The 16,613-nt window shown below is 42.6% G+C and overlaps 2 long non-coding RNA genes across 4 annotated transcripts in view; one reads left to right on the plus strand and one right to left on the minus strand.

The window, feature by feature from the left end:
- The window catches only part of LOC137542007 (uncharacterized), a 256,415-nt gene that overhangs the window by 105,847 nt on the left and 133,955 nt on the right, over positions 1–16,613 (plus strand). For both annotated transcript variants that reach the window (XR_011025325.1, XR_011025326.1), the window contains exon 3: positions 8,537–9,174. This is a non-coding gene — a long non-coding RNA (uncharacterized lncRNA). The remainder of the gene's footprint in view (positions 1–8,536; positions 9,175–16,613) is intronic.
- The window catches only part of LOC137542006 (uncharacterized), a 213,966-nt gene that overhangs the window by 79,410 nt on the left and 117,943 nt on the right, over positions 1–16,613 (minus strand). The window contains exon 2 of one of the 2 annotated variants that reach the window (XR_011025323.1): positions 1,082–1,155. The exons of the other annotated variant lie outside the window; for it this stretch is intronic. This is a non-coding gene — a long non-coding RNA (uncharacterized lncRNA). The remainder of the gene's footprint in view (positions 1–1,081; positions 1,156–16,613) is intronic. 2 annotated transcript variants of the gene reach the window in all.

The following is a 16,613-nucleotide window of genomic DNA, read 5'->3' on the forward strand; positions in this document are numbered from 1 at the left end:
TGATTGGCTTTGTCGGCCAGCTCTTGCAGGGTCACTGCTGCTCAATGGAACAACAGGGGTCTGGAAGAAGCTCCAGGTAAGTTAAACTGGGCACCTTACTGTCACTTAAAGTGTACCTGAGATGAGGGGGCATAAAAGTTTTATACATATCTGGGGCTTCCTCCAGCCCCCTCCGCGCAGATCGCTTCCACGCTGACGTCTAAATCCTTCTAGATGCTCTGGTAGCAGCCCCATTTTCCGTTGCCAGTCGGCACAATGTGGCCAAAAACGCTCCCCCATCTCGCTCTTGTGGCTGGAAGCAATTTGCAACTGCTCTTAGTACTGCGCAGGCGCGGAACGCTCCCAGGCAGTGGGAGCATGGTGGGGCCACGCATGCGCAATACGCCTGACTGACCGTGAAGAACGGGGCTGCTACAGGAGCATCTAGAAGGCTTTAGACGCTGGTGTGGGAGTGATCTGCGCGGAGGGGGTTGGAGGAAGCCCCAGGTATGTATAAAACTATTATGCCACCTCACCTCAGGTTCACTGGTTTCCTTTAATGTTGGTTTGACAGCTTTACCTCTTTATTATTAATTTCTATGTGATGACTATTTCTTTCATTTTCTGGTGGTTATATGTGACTGTGAATTACCATTTTGATACATTGTACCATGTTCTAGTCAATAAAAATTATTTATATATAAAAAAGAAGGGGTTGGATTGATAGCGTAGATATGTAGCATTATTGATCCTTTCTAGACGTTTAGGAAACACTTACAGTACGTAGAAGTAACACTTTAGAAACTGACAGTAAGCAAGCAACAAGACTTGCCTTTACCACTTATCTTGAGGGAAGGCCTGCAATATCTCAGTGGGAGAAAAAATGACTACAGGTTCAAATTAGCCTGTAACGGGACAGAAGATTTAAACCATGTTAAACACCATTGAAGGTTTTAGGACTGCAGTCGCGTGCCCTTTCCTGTAAATCTCCTCAGGCTCATTTTAGTGGCACACTTCTCCAAGCCATTACAGAGGCACCAACATCTTGAAATATTACATCCTTCAAAACCTTACTGCGCATTTTCCACACTCCATCTCTTACCCACAATCAGTGTTTTGACCACGCTTCGATCTCCAGAAGAGAAAGGGTCCCGCTTTTTAATTTCCGTAATGTTTCTATACAGGGGGAGGCAGAGAAAGCAGCTAATTAAAAAAGGGGAAAAAAAGACTGTTAAAAGCCGACAGTTCGACAATAATTCTGTTCCGTTGTGCCGGAGAAGTTAATGTGGCTGCCTCTTAACACAGATGTTTTAATTAGGCACTGTTAATAAAGGGAATATTGTAGAGATTAAAAAGCCAACACGAATATGTGAATGTAAAATGCTAGCACACAGTGTAACACTGGTCATTAGCAACAGTTCGTAAAAGAAACAATAGATATAAAAGGCAGATTATAAACAATGTTACTACAGAGTAATGTGCCTGGAACAGATTCTTGAAGACCTTGTAATTCTTGCTTCTTACTGAAGTGGATACGATTTCACGCAGGCTGTTAAGGTCAGCCTCTGGTTGGAAACATTATACATGTATACACATTTTTATGCAGAATTTTATTGTGATAGCAGGGCTGTTATGGAATCTGAGAAACTATTTAAATAAAATCTTTAAATAGAGAGTCATAGGTCAAAATGTCTCATTCAAAGTATATGATGAACACCACTCACTAACATGTAAAAGAAGTACTTAGAGCATGTATAGGTGGACTTGGCTGGCAATGCACATATTCCTGTCCAAATCTTAGACCTCAGTGGTGTAACTACAATTCATGGGAAAACTTTAATGGGGGCCCCCAATGTGCACATCCCTTCCCTTGCCTCCCATTGGTGCCCTTCACAGCCTGGGGGCCCATTTCACAAGGGCCATAAAACAAGTGTGGCCATCATGATCGTCACACCCAAAACAAGTGTAGCCACAAAAGCACATGATCTGCAGTTTAGTTCCCTGTATGGGAGGAAGGGAAGGTTAGTAGTTATACAGGGAGTGCAGAATTATTAGGCAAGGTGTATTTTTGAGGAATAATTTTATTACTGAACAACCATGTTCTCAATGAACCCAAAAAACTCATTAATATCAAAGCTGAATATTTTTGAAAGTAGTTTTTAGTTTGTTTTTAGTTTTAGCTATTTTAGGGGGATATCTGTGTGTGCAGGTGCCTATTACTGTGCATAATTATTAGGCAACTTAACAAAAAACAAATATATACCCATTTCAATTATTTATTTTTACCAGTGAAACCAATATAACATCTCAACATTCACAAATATACATTTCTGACATTCAAAAACAAAACAAAAACAAATCAGTGACCAATATAGCCACCTTTCTTTGCAAGTCTGCCATCCATGGATTCTGTCAGTGTTTTGATCTGTTCACCATCAACATTGCGTGCAGCAGCAACCACAGCTTCCCAGACACTGTTCAGAGAGGTGTACTGTTTTCCCTCCTTGTAAATCTCACATTTTATGATGGACCACAGGTTCTCAATGGGGTTCAGATCAGGTGAACAAGGAGGCCATGTAATTTTTTTTTCTTCTTTTATACCCTTTTTTGCCAGCCACGCTGTGGAGTACTTGGACGCGTGTGATGGAGCATTGTCCTGCATGAAAATCATGTTTTTCTTGAAGGATGCAGACTTCTTCCTGTACTACTGCTTGAAGAAGGTGTCTTCCAGAAACTGGCAGTAGGACTGGGAGTTGAGCTTGACTCCATCCTCAACCCGAAAAGGCCCCACAAGCTCATCTTTAATGATACCAGCCCAAACCAGTACTCCACCTCCACCTTGCTGGCATCTGAGTCGGACTGGAGCTCTCTGCCCTTTACCAATCCAGCCATGGGCCCATCCATCTGGCCCATCAAAACTCACTCTCATTTCATCAGTCCATAAAACCTTAGAAAAATCAGTCTTGAGATATTTCTTGGCCCAGTCTTGACGTTTCAGCTTGTTTGTCTTGTTCAGTGGTGGTCATCTTTCAGCCTTTCTTACCTTGGCCATGTCTCTGAGTATTGCACACCTTGTGGTTTTGGGCACTCCAGTGATGTTGCAGCTCTGAAATATGGGCAAACTGGTGGCAAGTGGCATCGTGGCAGCTGCACGCTTGACTTTTCTCAGTTCATGGGCAGTTATTTTGCGCCTTGGTTTTTTCACACGCTTATTGCGATCCTGTTGACTATTTTGAATGAAACGCTTGATTGTTCGATGATCACGCTTCAGAAGCTTTGCAATTTTAAGAGTGCTGCATCCCTCTGCAAGATATCTCACTATTTTTGACTTTTCTGAGCCTGTCAAGTCCTTCTTTTGACCCATTTTGCCAAAGGAAAGGAAGTTGCCTAATAATTATGCACACCTGATATAGGGTGTTGATGTCATTAGACCACACCCCTTCTCATTACAGAGATGCACATCACCTAATATGCTTAATTGGTAGTAGGCTTTCGAGCCTATACAGCTTGGAGTAAGACAACATGCATAAAGAGGATGATGTGGTCAAAATACTAATTTGCCTAATAATTCTGCACTCCCTGTAGGTGTGAAAATCATTATGGCCACAAGTGTTTTATAACCCTTGTAAGATGGGCCCTGTGACCACCAAGGGGAGGCAAGGGAAGGGGTGTGAACATTGGTAAAAGAAATCAGTTATTAAAATCTAAAACAGATTGTAAGTAGGTGTACTAATGTCCTGAGGAAGGATTGCCAAGGTTGGTATAAATATTTTATTGTGCACAAAAACTACATATTTTCCTGATGATACCTACTTCCTCAGATGTCGTTTCCTTACTTAAAGAGACACTGAAGTGAAAAAAAAAATGATATAATGAATTGGTTGTGTACTATGAATAATTACTAGAAGATTAGCAGCAAAGAAAATATTCTCATACTTTTATTTTCAGGTATATAGTGTTTTTTCTAACATTGCATTATTCTATAATATGTGCAGATTACACAACACTCAGCATTCAAAATGATTCTTTCAGAGCAGTCTGTGAAGTAATGACATCTCCTCTGGCAGAGGAAAAGTAAATAGTCCAGGAACAGTTGAGATAATAAAAGTCAGATAACAGCCCTCTCCACGACTAACTTAGTCGGAGAGCTTAATGGCTTGTTTGCATAGAGATAACAACTGGAGTTTCTCAACTCTTCCTGTACTGGAAACAATTAGACTGATGTATCTGATCTTAATGTTTTATTTCTTAGCTGTACTACACATACAAATCATAATATCATAATTTTTTTTTCGCTTCAGTGTCTCTTTAAAGCTAACCTGTAGCGAAAAAAACCCTGATATAATGAATTGTATGTGTAGTATGGATAATGAATAGAACATTAGCAGCAAAGAAAAGAGTCTCATATTTATTATTTTCAGTTATATAGGGTTTTTTTTTTTTAATTTTTATAACATTGCATCATTCTTTCACAGTTGCAGCTTTAAAACCATACTCTGTCTTTTAAGCTATAAAACAAAGCAGAAATAATGACCCTTTGAAGTCTGCCTTTCACTGTTTCTTGGCTTTTTAAGTGCTTTAGAAAACAGGACTGTATTCAGCCAAGTTGGTCAAATAGCTCAGAGAAGCTCTTTTGCATAGATAACATTTTTTTTAACTCAACCTGTACTGGAAAACAATCTAAGACTCTTTTCTTTGCTACGAATGTTCTATTTGTTAGCTGTACTGCACATAAAATTCATTAACTCATACGTTTATTTTCGCTTCAGATTTGCTTTAAGAAATACATCACACACTAAATGCATCTTTAAAGTGAACCTGCAGTGTACAAATAAAAAAGTTTGATCGTTAACTCAGTAGAAGGAAGCCTCTGGATAGCCTAAAGGCTTCCCGATCCATCTTGGAGCCCACCATCCCTGCACGGGTCCCTCAGAACACATGCGTGAGTATGGCCACACGTATGCAGTAGTGCAGAATGGCTTGTACTATTATGCAGGCACGGCTGTACTTGCACATGTGCAGTACATCTGCGCTCGTACCTGGAGGAGAGCGCAGAAGAGGAAAAGGCTCCAGGCCAGCAGCGGTGGGGTCAGGGAGGAAGCATCTACTTTTTTCCCTGCAAAGTTACAGGTTTTCTTTAAAGCAGAGAAGGAACTTTTGGATGTAACCTGCATAAATATTTATAATACATATATCATACATTCTAAAACCGTAGTATCAGAATGTAAAAACTGTGATAAATATAACATACCTCATAATAGCAACATAAGGTAAAAATATCTACTATTTATAGCTTATGATGCTATTATGAGGTAAGATAATTTATAACTTTTTATATTATGATACTACTTATAATGTATATATGGTATGTACTGTATATTCATGCAAGTTATATCCAAAATGTCTTTATTTGCATTTTAGATACTTCTAGCATGTGATGCATTCCTACATAGGCACTGATGTCTGGGAAAGAGAGTTGGCCCTACAAAATGCATTGTTTTTGTGGCCAATAAACGTTATCTACTGATTTTGGTTGTCTTTGCTCTGGGGGTAAGAAGTAATGCCTACCTCTATTATCTTTTCATAAAAGAAAATGGTTTTATTCCCATGGATGCCTCCATGTAGCACTGCCTATCTATCTATGGTTGTCTAGGTATACTAAGCACTGTTTTTAGTTTTAACACTCCAGTTTGGGGTGCAAATTTCTCTATTTAAAGAGACACTAAAGTGGAAAAACAAATATGATGTACCGGTAATGATTGGTATGTGTAGTACAGATAAGAAATAAAACATTAGGAGCAGAGACATACGTCTAATATTGTTTCCAGTACAGGAAGAGTTAAGAAACTCCAGTTGTTATCTATGCAAAAAAGCCATTGAGCGCCACGACTTTCAAAGTTGCAGAGAGTTCTGTCTTCTGAAGCTTATTTCAAGTGTGTGGCACTGTATTGTTTTTTTTTCCCTGCAGATAATAGTTCTAAAGTTTACTAGCCTGCTCTGTAAAATCATTTAAAATGCTGAGTAGTGTGTGAATTTCAAAAATTAGAGAATGATGCAATGTTATAAAAAAAAGATATAACTGAAAATAAAAATATGAGAATATTTTCTTTGCTACTAATGTTCTAGTAATTATCCATACTACGCAACCAAGTCATTATCATTATATCATAAATTTTTTTCTGCTTCAGTTTCTCTTTAAGGTCTACACTGCCCTAGCAACCTTCTTTTATGAGCATATTAACGGCACAATATTACTTTCATTGTACATAAATAGTATACGTATTAGTGACTCCTGTGTCCACTTGTATTTCTTTTTATCCTTTGGGATATCTGGAAGCCCATACATATAAGTTAATGAAAAGGTCAAGGCTTTGGTGAAACTTTATCCTCTATATACTTTTTTTTTTTGTGACTAAGATTGTTTAGCATTTCATTAATATGAACTGAATGTTCTCTTTAAAGAGAGTCTGAAGCGAGAATAAATCTCGCTTCAGACCTTATAGTTAGCAGGGGCACGTGTGCCCCTGCTGAACCGCCGCTATCCTGCGGCTTAACGGGGGTCCCTGATCGCCCAAATCCCCTCCGTAATGCGGGGGAGCGCTTCCTGGTTGGGGCAGGGCTAACCGCCGCAGCCCTGCCCAACGCGCGTCTGTCAGCGCGTATCTCCGCCTCTCCCCCGCCCCTCTCAGTCTTCCTTCACTGAGAGGGGCGGGGGAGAGGCGGCGATGCGCCGCTGACAGACGCAACTGGAGGCAGGGCTGCAGCCGTTAGCCCTGCCTCCAGGAGCGACCAAGTCTGCGACCAAGTGTCGCAGTGAGGGGTTTGGGGGTGAAGGGACCCCCGTTCAGCGGCGCTATAGCGGCGGTTTAGCAGGGGCACACGTGCCCCTGCTAACTATGAGCTCTGAAGCGAGATTTATTCTCGCTTCAGAGTCTCTTTAAATGGATTACCTTGACTATCCAGAGTGCCACAGAGCAAGGCATGAACTGCTTTTTAGCTGCTTTTAGTGAATTTTCTTGTGTATCTCAGGCAAAAGTATCTCCCTCAGCTCTATGACATGCAACAAAAAGAGTGTACACATGCTATACTAAACATGGCCAAGATGGCCGTTCAAGACTGCCTCGGCTGGTAATTGAGCTTGTGTACTGGTGTCCTCTGAACTCCTTTAAAGATACGATACGTTCAATGTTTTAACAGTGACCTCCAAGTGCATTGTTCCTTTCCCACATAAGCTGGTCCCCTGAGGTGCAGCACTATTCTATCACAACATGTATAGTGTGAAAGCTGTCTGAGGACTGGGACACCCACTAGGAGCGCTTTTTCAGCACTTGCCGACCACCGGCGATTGGCAAAGCAATACTCCAGTGGATCCCTGTGGGAGTGGTCCCACTACCATTGTTGCGATCGCCGAGTCGTTCCGGAGCAATCACATCAGTGGCTACAATAGCCAAATCACAATTGCTCCTGCAATCGGGGTGAAATTGCTGCACTCCCCACAATTCGTGAAATCATTGGTGCTTTGCGATTGCCACAAAGTGCCATTAGTAGGTCCCAGCACTAAATCTTACAATTTTTTATGCAGCTTTATCTACCATTTACAATTTTATGTGAGCCCAGATGTGTATATCTATCTCTGTATTCTCCTTACTATATAATAGTCATATATCAAACTAACTAACTTGTTTTGTTAAATGTATAGCAGCATAAGTAAGGATAGAGGTAGAAAATTAGATTTTTACGTTTTACTAATCCAAAGTCTGGCCATATTCTGTAGTCTGCACTAGAAAATGGTGTACAGATTAGTACACTGCCACTCAGTTGGGCACAGGGTGAGCCAAATGACAACTCACCCTACTGTCGCTGAAATTCCCAGAAGCGTAAAATAACATTTCCCTCCGAGTCGTAGCTACCTGGAGGGGTTAGATTCGTAATTCGGGGTCCGGCTATCACCGGCATCTGAATTACAGCTACACAGGTACGGACTATAGCATTGCAGTCACGTCTGCAGCCCCGATATCAGGTGCTACGTGGCACCATCCCAGCACCTAAGTGACCTGCTTTGTAGAAAATGGTAAGTATAACTGAATCAGTCACTGTAAGAAAACATCAACCTAATTTGTTTTCAACTTATCTGTTCCCCTGAGGGCTAAGGCACAAAAAAGTGCATTTCACCTTTAAGCCAATAGCATTTAATAATAGAGAGTAATGGGTTCAGATTCCTGTCCTAATTACCAGACACTAGAATTTGTCACTTCACAGCTGAACAGTCTCCCAATTAAGATGATTTCCTTGCTTAATGCTCTTGCTAATTACAAAAACACTTCCTATTTCTTTTCATCTGTGATGTCTGGATATATGGCTGTAGCCATCAACAGATTTGTATTACTTAAAAGCAGTTTTTAGGTCTTTTTAACCTAGAAAGTTTTTTGCTAAATTTTACCTTATTAAAAATATGTGAACAATGATCTGTGTAGAGGTCCTGTGTATGCAGCTGAGTTTTAAGATTACATAGATGTTGTTGTTTTTTTAGTTCCTAAAATACTTGTCTTTAACACAGGAATGCAGGAACAAGAGAACGTTTGATGCACACCTAATCCTTGATTGCTACTCAATGCAAATTCCAAAACAATAACGGTGCAACCTCCAGATTTGTAAGAAATGAAGTGTCATATGGCTCGACAAGAAGAGGATGAGACCAGGAGCACACGCGTGTATATTCCAACACTTTAATGTATCCTCTTAAGGTAAAAATCCTTTTTCCAAACTGCAGTGGAAATTTTTTTTTATAATTTTCAGGCAGATGAAGACCAGCAAGAGGTACGGAGGAAATGCAGAGTCCTTACATTTGGATGAACAATGGCACTAGGCACTAGGATTGGCTGCTCTGCAAGCTGCTGCCACAATACAAGGGAAATACAAAAACCAACCTAATTTTGAGGAAAAGCAAGTTGTATAAGAAAAGTTCTAATTTCACCCAGTCAGAGGTTTTGGGGCTGTTGGTATATACAGCCTATTCAGTATACTGGCCGTAAGAAATATTTTCATCAGATCCAGCTGAGACTTTCATTAATGTGTGAAACATTAGCAAAAAAACTTTCAAATGAGAGACGCTAAATGCTGCCATCTTTACTTCCTTACACTTCCTCTTGGAATATCCAGGAAAGAGCATTATAACTTGCCTGTCGGAGTGTTCTGGTGAGTGATCTTTAAACATTTTACATAGGATTTTTTTGCCATCTTGATATTACTTTTAGTTCAGTTGAAAAATAGTAAATTATATAATAGTGACTATATAGTTTTATTTTCTATGATTTCTTTCCATGGCTTTACGTACTTCATTCATTAACAGAATTTCCACATTCCAGAAAAATAATGCAGAAAAACTGCCTAGTGTAACTGTAGTTAGAATGACTTTCAGTGGCCCTGTAGTTAGGGCTGTGTAGTCGGAGTTGAGGAGTCAGAGCAATTTTTGGGTAACCGGAGTCGGTGGTTTAATAAACTGAGAAGTTGGATGATGTTTGTTCCCACTCCATAGCCTTGCAAGGGCTGTGGAGCTGGAGTTGGAGTTGAGGAGTTAGAGATATTTGGTATATGGAGTCGGAGTCAGGATTTCATAAACTGAGGAGTTGTAGTTGGATGATTTTTGTACCGACTCCACATCCTTTCCTGTAGTGGGTCAGTGCATACTTTTCTGGTAGAAAGACATCCTCGGAAACCTTACTACCTTCAAAACAAGTAAGCCTATACTACACCAGGATCTTGGAATCCTAGTAGTGGCGTCAGCCTGCCTTGTTGAAAAGGCATAGCAGTATTAGTACATATGTCATTATGTGGTCCTCTAGAGCAGTGTTTCTCAACATTATTACAGCATGTACCCCTTTTTGAGAAGTAAAGTTTGCTGAGTACCCCATATTGTGAATAACATCCAATGTACCGCTTGATAAAGATATATATTTGTTGAGTACTCTATATTTTTCGTGGTTTTGGAAATATTCCTTTATGCCAGGGGTGACAAACTCAACCATGTAAGGGGCCAAAATCTAAAACCTAGTCGTGGGCCAAATTGTTTATTAAGATTTAACAATTATTGAACAAACTAAGTGGTGAAACTATAGCAACTATGGAGGGATAACCCACCCCCCCCCCCCCCTTTCTGTACAGTAACGCAGTGAAGTCGTTTAATATTTCCCCAGTGTTGTTTCGGCAGAGAAGGATCAAGGTGAAAAGTGGCCAAAACCAGATGCTAGCCTTCACTTCCCCCATAGACTTTTAGGTAAGTTAAGGCGGCTGTTTTACCATGTAGAGGCTTTGGATCCCCAGAGGGGCCACATGTTGATTTTGCTGAGTGATTCTGTACGGTTGTTGCTTCAACCAGAAACACTGTCACCGCTGTGCTTCTCTAGATGGAAAGGCAACATGCTGTTGTTCTTTTATTGCTTACAATGATGCGTATTTAAAGCACTGGAGGGCCACATATAATGGCAAGGAGGTCCTTTTTGGCCCATGGGCCTTGTGTTTGACACCTGTGCTTTATGCTTTTAATAACTAAAAGCACTCTATTTATGCATCATTTAGCATATTTTAAATCCAAAAACTCTTGGGCCGCAATTCACTAAGCATTACCGCATTAGGTAATGCTGAAAATAGCTGATTTTACCGAACACCTTCCCAAATTTCATTTCACTAAACCTAAAGTGTAAAATACAGAATGCGGTATTTTACCGACCTACATGATTTGAATGAACTGCCTTTAGTGAATTGAGGCCATTGTAATAGATTAACAAAAGTTCAAGTATCCCCTAAACCTAGCCTAAGTTCCCACAGGGGTACACACACTACCTACTGGGAACCTAGGCTCTAGAGGACTGTTTTAAAACAGGGCTCAATAAATACCGTAATGCAGTATACTTGGGTTTTTGCTTGTAACCCCATTTTATAATATTGGCATCCCATTCTTAAAATGTGTTGTATGTTCCTGTGTGTTTAGAATGGTAGTAAACTTGCTGCAGTAATGGTTCCTTTGTGAAAAAAATATTTTTCTGTCATGTTTGTTTCCTTCTCTGTTTTTGTAAATTGTGTGTTTGCAATGCTTAGTATCCCTGTTCTGCATACACATTGTTCTCCCCAGGCTCTTTTAGCCAGGTACTCCACCCGGCTAGTTTTGGTGAGCACCCAGCTGTCATCTGCTGTAAGCAGAGAAGCGCCTGCCATGCATACTCTCATCTTGTTCCTCCCTTCTATTTTTTCATGCCACCCGGCTGGAAAAAAATTCTGGGGAGAACACTGATACATTAAATACAGACCTAGTGGGGAGTTGTTTCTTAATGTAAGCAATAGTAATCTGTATTATAACTATATTGCATTATCGATCAGAGCCTTTTTTGTTTTAAAGCATTTTAATTACGCTTGAAACAGTAATGATTTTCCCTAATCTTTTGAGCTGGGAAAAGAAGATTTGGACAGGCAACAGTGCTATTCCCAATGTAAACATTGCACTCTTTAGCTCAATACTCACCTGGCAATGGATCGCAGAACCTCACAGTATCACCTACCGACAAATGAGGTTCCCCATCCATCTTTCTGCCCATGAGAACACTTGACGTCATGTGACCAGTGCACAAGCCTTTTCCCTAGTGCAGGGGGAAGAAAAATATGTACTGGACTGATGCAGTGCCTTATAGGAAGGGTAGTGGCTCGAACTACCAGGGTGTAGGTTCCGTAGTTGCCTGGGGCTGAAAAACAATGGTCATATTTGTTTTTTTTACCCTGTTCAAAGATATTTACAACCCATTTGTTCTAAAAGAACTATAAGAATGTAATAGTTCTGTGGGTTGGAAAGTTGGTCCACCCCGAAGTGATGTTTCAGTTGGCTCTGATCAACGATTTAGTATATTTCAAGGATATCAGAACTAAACAAATGTGCCCAAAAAGTGTATATAAGTACATACATCCAGTATGTTATCCACACCAGGATCACTTCCTCCATTTCTTCACGCGAGGCTCAGTTTCCCAGCAACCCGTCCCGGACCAGTCACTGACCACAAGTGGTCTGCAACCGCTAAACAGCATATTCTTCACCTGCACATACACACAGTTCACTCTCGGATGTCACTCTGCCTGCACTCCTGACATCACATGCACTGCTGATAGTTTTATGAGCACTTGCTTGAGTGAGTTACATCGATTGAGTTACATCGATACAGTTGATTGAGTCACATCGATGATCAGGCATAGTCACGGCTGGGTAACACCACTGCGCGTCAAACTCTGAAACAAGTGGTGTTACAAATCCCACCATTGCAAAAGAGGTGCTGACTGCACATTTCAGCTGTTCGTCCGAAACAGGCCTTAAGGCCTGTACACACTGCAAATGGCCAAGCGTCATCACAATGCGATGTGATTGCGTTTTTATCACAATTCTGCTAACAATTTTTGTGCATTTGCAATACATTTTTCATTTTTTGTACCTATGTTTGCAAAGTTATTGTGATTTTACTGAGGCCATCTTCCTTTATCCTCATGTAAGAAATGACCTTTCAAGAGGAAGTTCCAAAGTCTTCTGGGATTGTTTACCCAAAAAATGAAATGAAAATTGCAAGTCACTGTGATTGCGACTTCATGGAATCACATGGCAACCCTGTGGACAGTGCTTTGCGATTCTCATTATTATCGCAGGGACCTTGGGATTGAGAAAATGCGTGCAATTCTAAAGTCGGTTTTAAGCACAGCTAGTGTGCCCAAACCCTTACAGTGCAGGTTATTAATCTCTACTTACATCAGCAATATTGTCAATATGGAGCATTGTTTGGATGTATCTGGGGCTGTAGAAATTGATGGAATCTGTATATACCTTTGTGTTTTCATTTGTGTATAAAAGTAACCATTAAAGCAAACCTAAAGCAGAAAAAAATAATAATGAGATAATGAACTGTATGTGTAGTACAGCTAAGAAATAGAACCTTACTAGCAAACAAGAGTCTCATATTGTTTTCCAGCATAGGAAGAGTTAAAAAGCTTCAGTTGCTATGTGTGCAAAACAGCTTCTCTGAGCTCGAATACAGTCCTGTTTCCTGAAGCTAGTGTTGGGCGAACATCTAGATGTTCGGGTTCGGGCCGAACAGGCCGAACATGGCCGCGATGTTCGGGTGTTCGACCCGAACTCCGAACATAATGGAAGTCAATGGGGACCCGAACTTTTGTGCTTTGTAAAGCCTCCTTACATGCTACATACCCCAAATTTACAGGGTATGTGCACCTTGGGAGTGGGTACAAGAGGAAAAAAAAATTAGCAAAAAGAGCTTATAGTTTTTGAGAAAATCGATTTTAAAGTTTCAAAGGGAAAACTGTCTTTTAAATGCGGGAAATGTCTGTTTTCTTTGCACAGGTAACATGCTTTTTGTCGGCATGCAGTCATAAATGTAATACATATAAGAGGTTCCAGGAAAAGGGACCGGTAACGCTAACCCAGCAGCAGCACACGTGATGGAACAGGAGGAGGGTGGCGCAGGAGGAGAAGGCCACGCTTTGTGAGACACAACAACCCAGGCCTTGCATGAGGACAAGAAGCGTGCGGATAGCATGCTTTGTACCGCCATGCAGTCATAAATGTAATAAAGATAAGTGGTTCAATAAACAGGGACCACGCGGCAACGCTAACCCAGCAGCAGCAGACGTGATGGAACAGGAGGAGGCGCAGGAGGAGAAGGCCACGCTTTGTGAGACACAACAACCCAGGCCTTGCATGAGGACAAGAATTGTGCGGATAGCATGCTTTGTACCGCCATGCAGTCATAAATGTAATAAAGATAAGTGGTTCAATAAACAGGGACCACGCGGCAACGCTAACCCAGCAGCAGCAGACGTGATGGAACAGGAGGAGGCGCAGGAGGAGAAGGCCACGCTTTGTGAGACACAACAACCCAGGCCTTGCATGATGTACCGCCATGCAGTCATAAATGTAATAAAGATAAGTGGTTCAATAAACAGGGACCACGCGGCAATGCTAACCCAGCAGCAGCAGACGTGATGGAACAGGAGGAGGCGCAGGAGGAGAAGGCCACGCTTTGTGAGACACAACAACCCAGGCCTTGCATGAGGTACCGCCATGCAGTCATAAATGTAATAAAGATAAGTGGTTCAATAAACAGGGACCACGCGGCAACGCTAACCCAGCAGCAGCAGACGTGATGGAACAGGAGGAGGCGCAGGAGGAGAAGGCCACGCTTTGTGAGACACAACAACCCAGGCCTTGCATGAGGACAAGAAGCATGCGGATAGCATGCTTTGTACCACCATGCAGTCATAAATGTAATAAAGATAAGTGGTTCAATAAACAGGTACCACGCGGCAACGCTAACCCAGCAGCAGCAGACGTGATGGAACAGGAGGAGGCGGAGGAGGAGAAGGCCACGCTTTGTGAGACACAACAACCCAGGCCTTGCATGAGGACAAGAAGCGTGCGGATAGCATGCTTTGTACCGCCATGCAGTCATAAATGTAATAAAGATAAGTGGTTCAATAAACAGGGACCACGCGGCAACGCTAACCCAGCAGCAGCAGACGTGATGGAACAGGAGAAGGCGCAGGAGGAGAAGGCCACGCTTTGTGAGACACAACAACCCAGGCCTTGCATGAGGACAAGAAGCGTGCGGATAGCATGCTTTGTACCGCCATGCAGTCATAAATGTAATAAAGATAAGTGGTTCAATAAACAGGGACCACGCGGCAACGCTAACCCAGCAGCAGCAGACGTGATGGAACAGGAGAAGGCGCAGGAGGAGAAGGCCACGCTTTGTGAGACACAACAACCCAGGCCTTGCATGAGGACAAAAAGCGTGCGGATAGCATGCTTTGTACCGCCATGCAGTCATAAATGTAATAAAGATAAGAGGTTCCATAAACAGGGACCGGCAACGCTAACCCAGCAGCAGCAGCAGCACACGTGATGGAACAGGAGCAGGCGCAGGAGGAGAAGGCCATGCTTTTTGAGACACAACAACCCAGGCCTTGCATGAGGACAAAAAGCGTGCGGATAGCATGCTTTGTACCGCCATGCAGTCATAAATGTAATAAAGATAAGTGGTTCAATAAACAGGGACCACGCGGCAACGCTAACCCAGCTGCCGCAGACGTGATGGAACAGGAGGAGGCGCGGGAGGAGAAGGCCATGCTTTTTGAGACACAACAACCCAGGCCTTGCATGAGGACAAAAAGCGTGCGGATATAGCAGCAATGCTTTTTGCCGCCATGCAGTCATAAATGTAATACAGATGAGAGGTTCAATAAACAGGGACCGGAAACGCTACACCATCCCAGATGTTCATTGGTCATGTTACTTGGTTGGGGTCCTGGAGTGTTGCGTAGTCATTTCCAATCCAGGATTGATTCATTTTAATTTGAGTCAGACGGTCTGCATTTTCTGTGGAGAGGCGGATACGCCGATCTGTGACGATGCCTCCGGCAGCACTGAAACAGCGTTCCGACATAACACTGGCTGCCGGGCAAGCCAGCACCTCTATTGCGTACATTGCCAGTTGGTGCCAGGTGTCTAGCTTCGATACCCAATAGTTGAAGGGTGCAGATGGATTGTTCGACACAGCTACGTCATCTGACATGTAGTCCTTGACCATCTCCTCCAGGCGATCGGTGTTGGAGGTGGATCTGCACGCTTGCTGTTCAGTGGGCTGCTGCTGCATGGGTGTCAGAAAATTTTCCCACTCCAAGGACACTGCCGATACCATTCCCTTTTGGGCACTAGCTGCGGCTTGCGTTGTTTGCTGCCCTCCTGGTCGTCCTGGGTTTGCGGAAGTCAGTCTGTCGGCGTACAACTGGCTAGAGGAGGGGGAGGATGTCAATCTCCTCTCTAAAGTCTCCACAAGGGCCTGCTGGTATTCTTCCATTTTGACCTGTCTGACTCTTTCTTCAAGCAGTTTTGGAACATTGTGTTTGTACCGTGGATCCAGAAGGGTATAAACCCAGTAATTGGTGTTGTCCAGAATGCGCACAATGCGTGGGTCGCGTTCAATGCAGTCTAGCATGAATTGAGCCATGTGTGCCAGAGTCCTACCAGAATCCTCATCATCCTCTTGTAAACGTTGTGATAGTTGTTGTGATGCATCATAGTCGTCACCTTCCTCCTGGTCTGCTTCTGCTGACCATTCGCGCTGAATTGTGGAAGTCCAACGTGCACCGCTCTGGCCCTCGTCAGTGGTGGCATGAAATTCCTGCTCCAACTCCAGCTGTTCCTCCTCCTCTTCTTCGTCATAGCTGCTGGGGCCAGCGTTCCCTGAGGCGGATGGCCTGATGTTGGTACCATCACGCTGATCGTTTTCTCCTTCAGATTCCCCCAGTTGCATCATGACAGCTGTTTCCTTGATTTTCAACATTGACCTCTTCAGTAAACACAGCAGTGGTATGGTAATGCTGACTGAAGAGTTGTCACTGCTCACAAGCAACGTGGATTTCTCAAAATTTTGGAGGACTTGGCAGAGGTCCAACATGTTGGCCCAATCGGATCCACAGAAGCTTGGCAGCTGTCCGGATGCGCCTCGGTACTGCGCCGTCATGTACTGGACCACTGCACTCTTCTGCTCACAAAAGCGTGCTAGCATGTGCAGCGTAGAATTCCAGCGCGT

This window comes from Hyperolius riggenbachi, chromosome 12 (genome assembly GCF_040937935.1).
Source record: "Hyperolius riggenbachi isolate aHypRig1 chromosome 12, aHypRig1.pri, whole genome shotgun sequence".
Lineage (NCBI taxonomy): Eukaryota > Metazoa > Chordata > Amphibia > Anura > Hyperoliidae > Hyperolius > Hyperolius riggenbachi.